We start from the raw sequence: 13,860 nt of genomic DNA, 5'->3' as shown, positions 1-13,860 counted from the left end.
TGTTGATCTTTACAATTCATGAAATGATATTTTCCAATAAATAAATTGATGCGAAAAATAGAGCACGAAGATTTAAGGAACATCAAGAGTTGGTTTCAAAAGTTGTAAAACAACAGGAAGACATAAAGAAGAAACGCAGACAGAAACTAACGGGTGAAGAAGCATTTGAAAGAAAACAAGAGAAATTTTTTTAACCACTTTTAAAAACTTCCCAAGAAAACATTATAGATGCTTCCACAGTTCCCACAATAGAATATACTCCGAAAAAACTTCAAATGTTAAAAGGTTTCAGTCAAATGATGGAGGAAGAATTAGAGCATATAGAAGAATTAGAATATGATGATGGATTATTTCAACAACTGGAAGAGATTAATCAACCGCCTGATTATATTGTGAATGCTCTTCAAAACAATGAATATTCAGCGGATTCAAAAACCATAGCAGGACTCATTCCAACAGAACAACCAGCAATATTTCATCTTGTTCAAGAAAAGGTACTGATATTTAATGATGAATTAAGGTTCTTGAGTTCTGCTCAACCCCCTGTCAAATTAACCCCCAGATTAATGTTTCTTCTCACAAAAGATGGAAGACAAGGTTCAACTGTGAGGGATGAATCAAAGTATTTTGATAAACCATTGGATATGAAAAATAATGATGATAGAGTATATATTGATCTGCTGGACTCTCTTAATTATAGGGTTAGTCTATCTGGTAAAAGTAGGAAGAATGAGAAGGAGAAACACATTATTCAGGCTTTAAGTATCCTTGGTTCAGGTGTTAACTTTCTTCCAAATGACCCATCACAATTAGTTCATAGACTGTTATTGCTGTTAGGTAGTAAGAAGGCTGGAAATAACAATTGTTTTAATGAAGCATCAGCCATTTTAGACCAGTTGATGAACATGAAAATAATTAATAAATGTCAATACAAAATCATTTTATCTCATATTAAATAAGATGAGAAGCACAATCCTTAGTTTTAATTTCACAAGTGACCACACATCTTCATTCCCATACCCACTACAACTTGACGCAACAAAAGAATATGAGGAGTATTTATTGTCCATGGAAACTTATAATACCTTATTTAATATCACCGAGAAAATTGACGTTTAGTTATAATCCGGGAAGTGGATACAAAACGATAACAGTTTCACCCGGAGCATATGAGATTTCTCAAATATCTTCCGAAATTGCTCGTCTTATGAAAGAACAGGGTGATGAACCAAAAAATATTGTTATAGATATTCAAAAACATACTTCAAAATCAATGATTAAACTTAAAAATAACTACAAGGTTGATTTCACAATTGATAATTCATTTAGAGAGTTATTGGGTTTCTCCTCAAAAAAGATGGAAACTAATGGGACGTTTTAAGTGATAATGTCATTCAAATATCCTCAAGCATAAATTTGGTATTAATTCAATGTGATTTGATTGATGGTGCTTATAATGATGGAATAAGAACAAATACAATATTCTCATTCAGTGCATACTCAACCCCAATTGGTTATAAATTCAATATGGAACCCAAAATCTGGTTTATCTACCTGTGTCAGGAAAAACCATATACAGAGTAAATTTTAGGACAACCGACCAAGATAATCACATGATTTATTTTAATGGAGAAATTATATCCATCAGAATTCACCAACGTGAAGTTTTCTAATAAATAATTACGATGGTTATTGTGAGGAAACACGAGTTGGGAAAATATAAAATAATTACAGGGGATGGGATGTTCCTTTCCCCATACTACAAAGGTGAAGGTATGTATCTTGGTAGAGGATACTATAAACCTAAGAGACAAAGGGGTGTCGGACATATATTTAGAAAAAATACCCCCGAGCGGGAGTGCCGGTCATCTCTGCCAGAGGTCGAAAGTAACTCTGTGCCAGACTCGAATACGGGCAGTTCATAAAGTACATACGCTCTACTTCCGGGTTTCAAAACCACCCACCCCCCTCTGTATGCAGGCTAGTGACCACCCACCCACCCCCCTCATACATCGCTAATCGCTTGCAAAGCCAGCAGTTCCTTATGAACCGATGTTTGTAAGTCATGACAATGCAGTCCCTAGTGGTGTAATTTACCTTTTTCTTTTAATATCACAGCACATCATTTATGAAAAGAAAAGTACAAATTGACATTCAAGACAATGTTAATGTCATAAATGAAAGTAAGTGTGCATATAAACTTGTGTTCCATCGTTTTAGTTAAATCTGACAAAAGCTTCAAATGTAATATTTGTCTCGGAGAGTTCCGGTTCAAGTTAATACAGTTAATACCTTGACATACGAGTTTAATTCGTTCTGTGACCGAGCTCGTAACTCGGTTTGCTCGTATATCAAAACAATTTTCCCAATTGAAATTAATTAAAATACCATTAATCAGTTCCAGCCCCCCAAAAAACACCCTAATTTCTTTGTTACATAGTTTTAAAAATGAGAAATGTATTTATAAATAATAAATACAAAACATAATACAAAGATAATAAAATAGAATATAAATAAATAAATAAGCTGGTTTTATAAAGTGTATTTACCTTGGAGATGAGACCACTTCGGCTTACGGAAGATTCTGGTGGAGGTGGCGGCAGTGGTGGAGGTGGTGGTGGAGATAGGCAGAGGAGATTTGAAGGTCTCATCACACTTTATCGCTAAACGTAATTGATACAATTTTTTTTAATTCACTTTATCGCTAAACTTAATTGCTACAATTTTTTTTTTTACATTTTATTTTTTTCTCTTCATTCGTTCATTCAACTTAATTTTATTCATTCAACTTAATTGCTACAATTTTTTATTCACTTTTATTCATTATTCAAGCGACATTCGTTTCTTCTTAGCACTCTCCTTTGCAGTTACTTTTTAGGACTCATGGTTGTTACAACAAAGAAATTTGGCAAAATAACTGCACCAATGAAAAAACAAGAGCTAAACACAATGCAGATTACTACGGTACGACCCTACTCGATGAGATAACCAATAGAACTGAACGAGTGAGTGGCGGGAGATGCGTGAAAAGGCGGGAGATGCGGGTGTTCGCTTGCTTGGCTGCGCGCGTCTCAAAGCTCGCTCCACTCATAACTCGGATCTAGACTCGTAACACAAAGCAAAAAATCGTTCGAGCAACGGCTCGTAACTCAGAATACTCGTAAGTTAGTGCATTCGTATGTCAAGGCAGTACTGTACTTTTATTTTTGTATGTACTTTATGAACGGCCCATACATGGAATCAGAGTGAAGTTTGAAGGGCTATAAAATCGGAACGAGAGCAAATTTCAAAAAAATGGCTCGTGTTGTTCTAGATAATAGTCCATAGTATCTGAATCACCAATAACATTTGATCTCTCGATAAATGAGGGAGGAGATACGATTTGAAAGACGATTTTCGCAACTTTGACAGCCTCGTGACGTTGACCTCGAAAGTTATATCGTTGTGCATGTCTCATCGACCTCTATCCATTCCACTATTGGTTATTTGTCTCCACTCGGTTTGATTGTGGATGGACGTACGGACGGACGGGCGGACAGACTTCGAGACTGTTATTGTTAGGTCATCTCTACTGAGATGATAGAGATGACCTAAAAATGGAGATGGGATAATTGATACTCTAATGGGTAGAGGTTTAACTATTCTTAAACATAAAGACCTAATTGGTTCAACTGCTTCTGCTGTGGGAAATGTAGCGGGTGCTATAAAGAGTATAAAAGATGCCCAAAAGGAATCTCAAATTACAAGCAATAAAAGAAATTAAGAAATACAAAACTCAGTTATCTCCCCAAGAACGACAGAAAATAATTCAAATACTTGGGTCAGGGTTTCAAAAGTTTTAACATCTTTTTTCCCAAATAAATACAAGTATGGAAGCAATTGATAGTATCTATGATTTGGATGATACCATTGTAATCTCAAACACTACTAAAAAAGAAGACTACTTCAAGGTAAATGCAATAACTGGAACAGACTGGAATGCAAATGGACAAAAAGTTTTGAAATAAATAATCAACAAACTTATTTGAATCAAGCCGAAAGTTTCTTGTTGTGTAAATTTACATTCACCAAGGCTGCGACTAACACAAACGCTACACTCGTAAATGATTTCTTCTGGAAAATGTTTGATAGTGTTCGTTTGTGCATTGGAACACAAGAAGTTGAAGCGGTTGATTATGTCTCTGCTACATCTGAAATGATGACATTTACACTATATTCATTTAGTGATAGAATGGGAAAGGGAGCTGTCGAAGGTTTTATTCCTGATATGTAAGCGGGAACAAACACAAACCCTGGATATAGTCAAAGGAAAGGAATGTATAATGATGATACAAAAGCAGGTCATAGTTTTACTGTGGCAGTTCCTCTTAAAGGTATATTTGGATTTTGTAATCATGATAAAGTTCTGTATGGTCTTAAAATTAGATTTCAACTACAAAGGAATGATAATGAAAATAAATTGCTTTTTGGTGTGGTTAATGCTTTTGCTGCTCAGAATAAATTGGTTATTGATGAAATTAGTTGGTATATTAGTGAATATACTCCTAATCTTAAAACAGAAGTGATGTTGAATAGAAGACAACTCAAAGAAGGCACTCAATGTATCATACCTTAAAATAAGATGCCAATACGTTAAACTGAACCAAACCACTTACAAGTGGAATTTGGGTGTTCTGGAAGGAAAGCCACGATATCTGTGGCTCATTTTAAAAAAAACCAGATGGTGATACTGCTACTGATAAGAATAATAAATTGAGTGATAATGCTAAGGTGAAACAACTTCACGTTTCTCTAGATGGACCATTTTATCGACGAGATATATTGGAAATTAATTGGGGAAAAAATGATTATGCTGAAGCATACAAGTCTTACCAAAAGGTGTGTGAAAGCAATGGAAATAAAGAACCTATTTTGAATATGACAGCATTTAAAAGTCTGGATACAATCTATGCGATTGACCTGAGTGCTCAAAAGGAAACTATAAAGTCTAATCGATTGGATACTTCCCTATACATTGAAAGAGGAGAGAGTGAAGAAGTTGATATATATATATATATATATATATATATATATATATATATATATATATATATATATATATATATATACATATATTTCTATATATATATTGTTTGCTTTTGGAAGAAACAGAATTACAGATTAATATAGATAATGGTGTTATGATTAGTCTCACATAATTTTTTTGATAAATAAATGAGTAGTTAAGTGCCAACTGGGGTATATGTTAGTCAAATCAATCTTCATAAACTATCATCTTGTATTCAAAATCAAAAGCCTTGTATGATTAACGTTAATACCATTCAGAGAAAAGGAGCAGTGAGAATTGAAGTTTTGCTCACAAGAGAACAGGTGAAAATCTTGAACAATACTGGCTCACTTAAAATTAAAATGTCAAAACCAATGATGAAGAAATATTCAATAAGAGAGACGAGTGGAGGATTTCTCCCATTTCTAATTCCTTTATTTTCTGGTTTAAGTGCAAGCCTTGTGTTGGCTTAGTGGTTAGGATGGTGGCTTGGGATCCCAGGGTCTGAGTTCAAGCCCCGTTGGCTGCTGAATTAACACCAGGGGGTTGACTCAGCCTGTCATCCTTCCGTGGTCGGCGAAATGAGTGCCAGTGTACTGGTCCCAGTGTATGCCCCGGTTAGAATAGGTGTACCATATCCCTGTGTGTTGTAAGAGGCGACCAGGGTTGGCGTCAGGAAGGGAATCCGGCCATAAAACATTGCCTCAAGAAAAAGCCAAACCCCTGCACAGCAGGGAAAAATGGCTGTAAAAACGGTCATTTTTTTTATTCTGGTTTAAGTGTGGCTGGAGCATTGACGGGTGGTATTTCAGCAGCGGTGAAAACTGCCAACGAAAGGAAGGCTCAACTCCAGGCTCAAAAATAATTGGAAAGACATAACAAAGAGTTGGAGTAACAAATTAGTGGAAGTGGTGTAATTGTAGATTTTGCTGAAAAACTTGAAAGTCTGCCTGATAAAGCGAGATTGTTAATTGGAGATATGCTTTCTTCTATCGCACAAGCAGGTGTAAAATTAACTTAAAGGGGTAATGGATTATATCTTTCTAATAAATAAATGAGCATTGGTGAGTGGTTTAAAGAATTTGGAAAGAATACAACATCAAATTTAGAACTTATCAAATATTGTAAGAAATTAAAAATTCATAACGTGGTTGTTTGTATGAGAAATGAATTAACAAACATGTCTAAACATACAAGGAATATTATTATGAACTTATAAGAATGGGAACGGTTCTCATTGGGTTTGTATTTTTAATAGTCAAGACAAATATTATTTTGATAGTTTTGGTCTTCCACCACCTGTTGAAGTCATAAAATTCTTACAGAATGGTGTTTATCAAACATTTCAAGTCCAAGAATGAAATTCCAAGTGTTGTGGTCAATTATGTCTATATATGTTATTTCAACTCAGCCTGGTGTGTTGGCGCAGTGGTTAGGGCAGCGGCTTGGGATCCAAAAGGTCCTGAGTTCAAGCCCCGTTGGGCCACTGAATTAATACACCAGGGGGTTGACTCAGCCTGTCATCCTTCCGAGGTCGGCGAAATGAGTACCAGTATACTGGGCCGGTGTATACCCCGGTTAAAATAGGTGTACCATATCCCTGTGTCGTAAGAGGCGACCAGGGTTGCGTCAGGAAGGGCATCCGGCGTAAAACATGTGCCAAATCACGATGCGGATCATACGGATGATCCGCTGTGGCGACCCCTAACGGGAGCAGCCGAAAGAAGAAGAAGAAGAAGAAGAAGAGTGTTATTTCAACTCAACAAAAATAAATTTTTTTCATGACATTATTTTTAATCTAATATAAATGACTTATGTTGGTAAAGATGGTTCTATCTTTGGTGTATCCCAAGAACTGGATATCGATTTATCAAATTATTACACAAAGGCACAGGCTGAACGACACAAATATAGTATCGCAAAAAATATTAACATGGAAAATGCTTATAAATTAAAAAATTATCCAAACCCGACTGACACGAATGACTTGGTGAGATCAAGTGATATATCACAATATATAAATATAATAATATATAAATATAATAATATATATATATATATATATATATATATCGATATCCTTAAATAAAACGGCTGTGTATTCCAAAGATACAGAAGTGTTGATTTTATCTCCAGGTCATACAGAATTCACAGTTCCAATTACAATAAAATTTTATAAAGAAGGGCGTATCGTTTGTATGAGAATAGAACAATGGGGATATGATATGAATGATTTAGGGTATAATTTGTCATTTAAAATTAACCTTGAAGACCTGGAACAATTCAATCAGTCTCATAAGGAAGAATATTATCCACTTGGTGCCGAGAATGAGTTTTGTGGAAGCACGATTAGCAAACAACAAATAAAATAATTGAATAAGGGTAAAATCAATAATGGTTTTGCCATAGTTTATATCATGAAAACACAAAGAACAGGATTATATATAATAAGTAAGGAAATACAAAATGATTTAACTATGGGAAGATGGGGAGGTATTTCCTGTCATTGTATTAATCTGTCATATATTTCAAATACATAAATGACAGCAAGAAGGCTTCAAGAAAATTATCATTTCTGTGTCCAAGCATACCTTCAAGAAAAGGGTATTCGATATTTTAATAAATATGTTCTACAACATAAGAATGAGGTATTTTCAATAAAATATTGGCTTTATACTGATGTTAAAAAACCAACAACTTTGGATTCAATTAAAATGTTAAATAATGAAAAAAATTTAAAGTTAAGAAAACGCAAGGCTCTTTCAGAAATTCAGAAGAAATTTTATTGGTTTCCTGTTGTAAAAAAAATTCTTTTGGATACAGGAATAACGAGAAATCCTGATGAATATATGTATGATATTCTATGGAGTGAAAGTGATTCAACGATAGTAAGGGACGAGGAAGGAGTTGAAGAAACTGAGACAAAGGAGGAGAAGGAGAAGAGAGAGGAGAGGGAGAAGAGAGAGGAGAAGAGGGAGAAGAGGGAGAAGAGAGAGAAGGAGGCGAGGGAGAAGAGAGAGAAGGAGGCGAGGGAGAAGAGAGAGAAGGAGGCAAGGGAGAAGAGAGAAAAGGAGGCAAGGGAGAAGAGAGAGAAGGAGGAAAGGGAGAAGAGAGAGGAGGCGAGGGAGAGGGAGGAAATAGAGAAAATAAATAAATATAAAAATATGGAAACCAGTGAGATTAGAAAAAAGATTGGGGGTATTACAGAAAATAAATAAATCTCGACGCACTGAGGAGGAAAACAAAGAATTGAGAAGTCCATTATAAATATTTGCGTCAAGACTATCAACATCGTTTTCCTTGGTGCGATTGACTTTAAAGTTTTACATTTTTTTTCTTTAATAAATGGAGGAGAGAGTGCAGACATTTCTAAGGATTCTTTATGTTTTAAAAATTAAGATTCAAATGTGCATGTTGGAAACCAAAAAGGTTTTCGCACTCTGTAGGAATTTTTCTCATAAGTAAATAAGTTATTGTCTCAAATGTAAAAAGAAAACTAATACTAAAAATATCTCGTATTTTAAAAGTAAAAATGACAGGATTATACAAAAAGGTACATGTTCGGTGTGTGGCTCTAAAAAGAGTAAATTCATCTCCAAACACAAACGTGGGGGAGATATACAAAAGTCATCAGGAAGTAAATTTACAACTACTGGAATACCAGGGGAATTACATCTACCAGGGTATTCTTTCTGTGGTCTAGGAACAAACTTGAATAAAAGATTAGATGAGGCTGACAATTCTAAACCATGGAGCAAACCTATCAATAGGGTTGATGAAGTGTGCCTGAGGCACGATATTGATTATGGAAATACCACAACGTTGGAAGAAAAACATGAAGCCAAGAGAGAAATGTTGTATAATTTGTCTCTGATACAAAATCCAATCTTGAGAGAAAAAGTTGATAGGTTCATCGTGAAGAAGATGATCAGTGCTAAATTGAAACTTGGGCTTGGAAAGTCAAAAAAAACTTATAGGCTCCAATGATGTCATTAAGATTGAAGAGCAATTAGCTGATGAATTACATAAACCAATAATCACAAAGTTTCATAGAAGGAAGGTTTATTCCAAGGAAGTTGATTATATCTGTTCAGCTGTTCACCACCACCTCTTATCTTCCCCCATCCAAATCCTCGATCTTTTCTACCCCCGATAATCCACCCAAGCCCACTTCCTTCATTTCTCCTGCTTTCCTTCCTGAAAGTCCCTGAAATGTCCATCTTCTCTTCGCCATGTTCCCCGTCCCATCCCCATCCCTCTCCCTTCCAGAGTTCACCTAATGTGTCTGTTCCCCACTGTTTTGTCCCTTCCACTCCCGCCCCTCTTGTCTCATGCCTCCTTGCTGTGAGTTGTGTGTTAGCTCTCATACGAGCCTCGACCAAGGTATACAAAAAAAAAAAAAAAAAATCTGGTCTGCTGATTTAATTGAACTCAATAATGATAAGGGGTACAAGTATGCTTTAACCTTTATTGATTTGAGGAGTAGATATGCGTGGGTTGTCCCTTTGAAAAACAAAACAGGTAATACTCTTATGTTAGCCTTTCAACAGATATTTAATAAAAGCAAGAGAAAACCGAAAAAAATTGTGGACTGATGAGGGTACAGAGTTCTACAACAGAACATTTATGAATTTTCTTAAAAATAACAACATTACATAATACAGCACCTTTAATGAAGGAAAAGCGGTTGTTATTGAGCGTTTTAATTGTACTTTAAAAGAGAGACTATATCAAAAATTCACTCAACTCGGTTCTCAACAATGGTTGTCTTTAATTCAGGATATTGTAGATAGGTACAACGACACGACTCATACCTCAACGAAAACGAAACCATCAGAAACACTTACAAAATTAAAATATGAAAAAGAGATTAATGTCAGAAAGCCTAAGTTCAAAGTTGGTGATATAGTAAGAATATACAGGTGGAAATCTCATTTTGAAAAAGGTAATACTAAGCAATGGACAAATGAACTTTTAAAAATCGTTGATGTAATAGATACAGTTCCTTGGACTTATAAGGTATATGATTTAGATGGGGAAGAGTTTTTAGGTTAATTTTATTTACAGGAATTACAAAAGACAAAGAGAAATTGATTTTTTTGACTCCGCTCCATTTTAACTCCGCCCCTTTTTGACTCCACTCACACAAGCTCCACCCACATAAGCCACATCCACACAAGCCCCACTCACAAAAGCTATATCTACACAAGCCCCACCTACCCACACAAGCTCCACCCAATAAAACCCAACCCACATAAGCCACATCCACCATATCCACATCATTAGTGATTAGTTAATTTGTTCCCCACACACATGTTTATTTAATTTAAAAAGATTGCTTCACCCACACAAACCACACCCACACAAGCCCCACCCACCCACACAAGCCCCACTCCCCCTGTGCACCCCACCTTTGACCCACCACCCCCCTCATCCCACCCCCCCACCCTTCCCTACACACACACACGGGGAGGGGAGTGGGGTGGGATGAGGGGGGTGGTGGGTCGTTGGGGGAGCGCACCTACGCCCCTCCCCCTCCTTTGCACTTCCTTTATTCTTTTTTTTATAATTAAGAATTAAATAATTGAAAGCAAAGCAAATATAATTCATCAAGATTGAAAATATTAAACATTTTTCTTTGGGTAAATATTCAGTTGCGAGAATGAACGATCTTTCCCAGCAGTCTGCTTCAGATGTCTTGTGATTTTAAAACTCAATCAACATATTCTGTTCAAAACAAAGAGTGAAGAACAATTAGGGTATATAAAGATGACAAGTCTGAAGACGACAATGGTTCACGAGCGGTATTTGACGATGTAGATTGTTTCAGAAGTCAAGGATGAGACAATGTGATAATATTTAACCAAGTTATAAAAATGATCAACATGATGTGGTACGGGTGACAGGTTATTAGCTGCAAAATGTCGAAAACCCGGTTTCGTTCAACAACTTTCAAAATTTGACCTTTGCATAACCTTTAAAGGTCACAAAACAATATTGTGGACATTAAAATAAGGAAACAGGATACGTGCTTTAGCTTATTGGAGTTAGTTCGTCGAAGAAGGTCGAAAACCCGGATCGATTCCCACAACTTTTAAAATTTGACCTTTGTGGCCTTTAAAGGTCAAAGGTCAAGGATTATGACCTTTGGTGCAAAACTTCCTCTTGAACATTCCAGGGACAATGTAACGTCATATAGGCTATATGGCATTTCGCACTCCTCGGATTATCCATACTTTGATGAAATGAGCGTAAAAACAAACTTGAAGGGGGCGCCATGGGCAAGGTGTTCGAGATAGAGCAAAATGGTTTGAAGACTTTCGGTGGGGAACGACCTCAAGATTATGCATAAAAAAATATTGTCATCCTAGCTCTCAAAGTTTGGGTGGTCGTATGATTTTTATGTCAAAATTCGCAATTTTCTAAGTTTTTGACCTTGTGACAAAAATGAAAAATCGGACGACAAGTTTTAGATAATTCATTTTGCTATTCAAATACCAAAGATCCCATTCCATTCAGTCAATTCCCTCGAAGATGGATTTTTAATCCGACTACCCCCTAAAAATGGCTATTTTTTGGGCGTGGCTCCGCCCACAATAGGCGTAGCACGCCCTCATCCAGGAAAACACAACGAGACATTGATATCAAACACATAACCAAGTTTCATCAAGATCGGATCAAAGTCCACGGAGTTATGCTCTGGACAGACAGACACACACAGACATAATGAATATAGTGGTCACTCTGGCTGGCGCTCGTGAACCAATTATATTATGATATTAATAAAAAATAAATATAACATTTACCTCCAGAAGATCGAGTTTTGTGTCCCTTTCATCCAGATGAGCATTTAAACTGGAACAAGTTTGAAATGAATCACCACCTCATGGAATTCCAACATCTTCCCATTCAAGGTTGCGAAATTCATTCACTTCACCACCCATGTACGATTCAGTTTTAATGCTGAAAATAAAAAGCAAGTAGTCAAAAAATTACCACTAAGTTGTGGTATTGCTTTTAAATTAATTACCACCATGTCAAATAAAAGGTTGTGTATGAGGAGAACAAAAAAATACAGACGGAGACAGAGACAGATAGAGAGAGACAGAGACAAACAGAGAGAGACACAAAGACAGAGACAGATAGAGAGACAGAAAGACAGGGACAGATAGAGAGACAGAAAGACAGGGACAGATAGAGACAGAAAGACAGGGACAGATAGAGACAGAAAGACAGGGACAGATAGAGACAGAAAGACAGGGACAGATAGAGACAGAAAGACAGGGACAGATAGAGACAGAAAGACAGGGACAGATAGACAGAAATACAGGGACAGATAGAGAGAGACAGGGACAGATAGAGAGAGACAGGGACAGATAGAGAGAGACAGATAGAGAGACAGATAGAGAGACAGAAAGACGCACGCACGCACGCACGCACGCACACACACACACTGATAATTCCTCACCTTGAACTCGGGATCAAAGGACGTGAGAGAATTCCTTTCCAGTCAACAATAATATCATTCACTTCTTTTCGAAACAAATAAATGTCTTCAAGAAAGTCGTTCATTTTTACCCATTTCTCGTGATATTCAAATAACTCATTTTCAACATCAGTTATTAACGATGTTCTTATTGGGGACAACCTATTGGAAAAAAGACATACAATAATTATTGGTTGTATAGTGATTTAATTCTGTTTTAAACAATAAATAATGAATTGGGTTGAGATCTCACCTGTCATCTTATGAAAACGATTGATCTGCAAGGTTGCAGTAAGAATCTGAACGCTCCATTTTTGTAATAAAACACGAACGGCACACAAGTTGCTTATTTAAACCAACTTGATGACGTAATGGGAGATTTCACAACAATGGTTTTTCCAGGGTGTGTTCCCCACATCGGAAATGACTTCGGAATTTTTTTGGCTTGGTTCGGGCGAGGCAGCTTCTTGGCTGACTTCAAAACCGACTCGTTTTCACACGAAAATGAAACATCTTGCTGTGAATGATTTTTAATAAAACCTACGTTTAAAAGCTGTTTTTAACTAAACTTTGTTCTGTTAGTGTACTGATTATTTAAAATATAACCATGAGAGACAAGGGTACAGAATACTTCCTCATTTTCACGGCACGACTGTGTTCTCAAAACACTTCCCCATGTTACAAAACTCACCCTAACAGTCCTTTCTTTCATGCTTGAAGAGATAAAGTGAATATAATAGAAAAATTAAGTTATTCCCCAAAGTAGAACATGGACAAATATTCATTGGTTCGCTCTTTGAATGGAATGAAAATATGAAAGGAAAGAAGTGCTTTAATCAGTAAGTCTCAATTTTACATTTGCATGTATGGGAGGGGGAGAAAAATCAGTCTACTATTTTACATTTGCTTGTATGGGAGGGAAGGGAATCAGTCTCAATTTTACATTTGCTTGTATGGGAGGGGGAGGAAATCAGTCTCCTATTTTGGGCTTTTGGGGCTTAAGTTAGAAAGTTTTTCCCTTTTCCCCCATTCATTTGAATGGCTGCCTCAGTAGCCCCATTTATCCTCCACTGAACGCTGCAGCCAGTTTACATTGTGACATGCAGGATGAGTGAGTGCGAGTCGATGATGGTGCAATATTTCTTCCCACAAGATCAGACTATTAACCAGCACTATGACAAGGAGGCATGAAAATAGAAGGACACTTTAAATAAATAAGGAAGCAAGTATCTAAATGAAGACAATTATGGAAAGTGTTCAATAATTATAATGGGAATAGGTGCAGTGATAAAAATAGTTTTATTGATTATGCATAGGGTTAGATAGG

At 36.3% G+C, this 13,860-nt stretch overlaps 1 protein-coding gene and 1 long non-coding RNA gene across 2 annotated transcripts in view; both read right to left on the bottom strand.

Moving 5' to 3' along the window:
• ERCC6L (ERCC excision repair 6 like, spindle assembly checkpoint helicase) overlaps window positions 1-13,860 on the bottom strand; it is a 148,091-nt gene that overhangs the window by 49,429 nt on the left and 84,802 nt on the right. The window lies entirely within an intron of this gene.
• On the bottom strand, window positions 10,562-13,690 carry LOC147010754 (uncharacterized). Its single transcript, XR_015052269.1, has 3 exons — window positions 12,516-13,690; window positions 11,854-12,010; window positions 10,562-10,774 (listed from the first exon to the last, which is right to left on the bottom strand). It is a non-coding gene; the product is annotated as an uncharacterized LOC147010754 (long non-coding RNA).

The sequence above is a fragment of the Eptatretus burgeri genome, chromosome 16 (assembly GCF_056783735.1).
Source record: "Eptatretus burgeri isolate ZD-2024b chromosome 16, Ebu_testis_v1, whole genome shotgun sequence".
Lineage (NCBI taxonomy): Eukaryota > Metazoa > Chordata > Myxini > Myxiniformes > Myxinidae > Eptatretus > Eptatretus burgeri.
The sequence above is the reverse complement of the archived record's forward strand: the minus strand, read 5'-3'. Positions and strand labels throughout refer to the sequence as shown.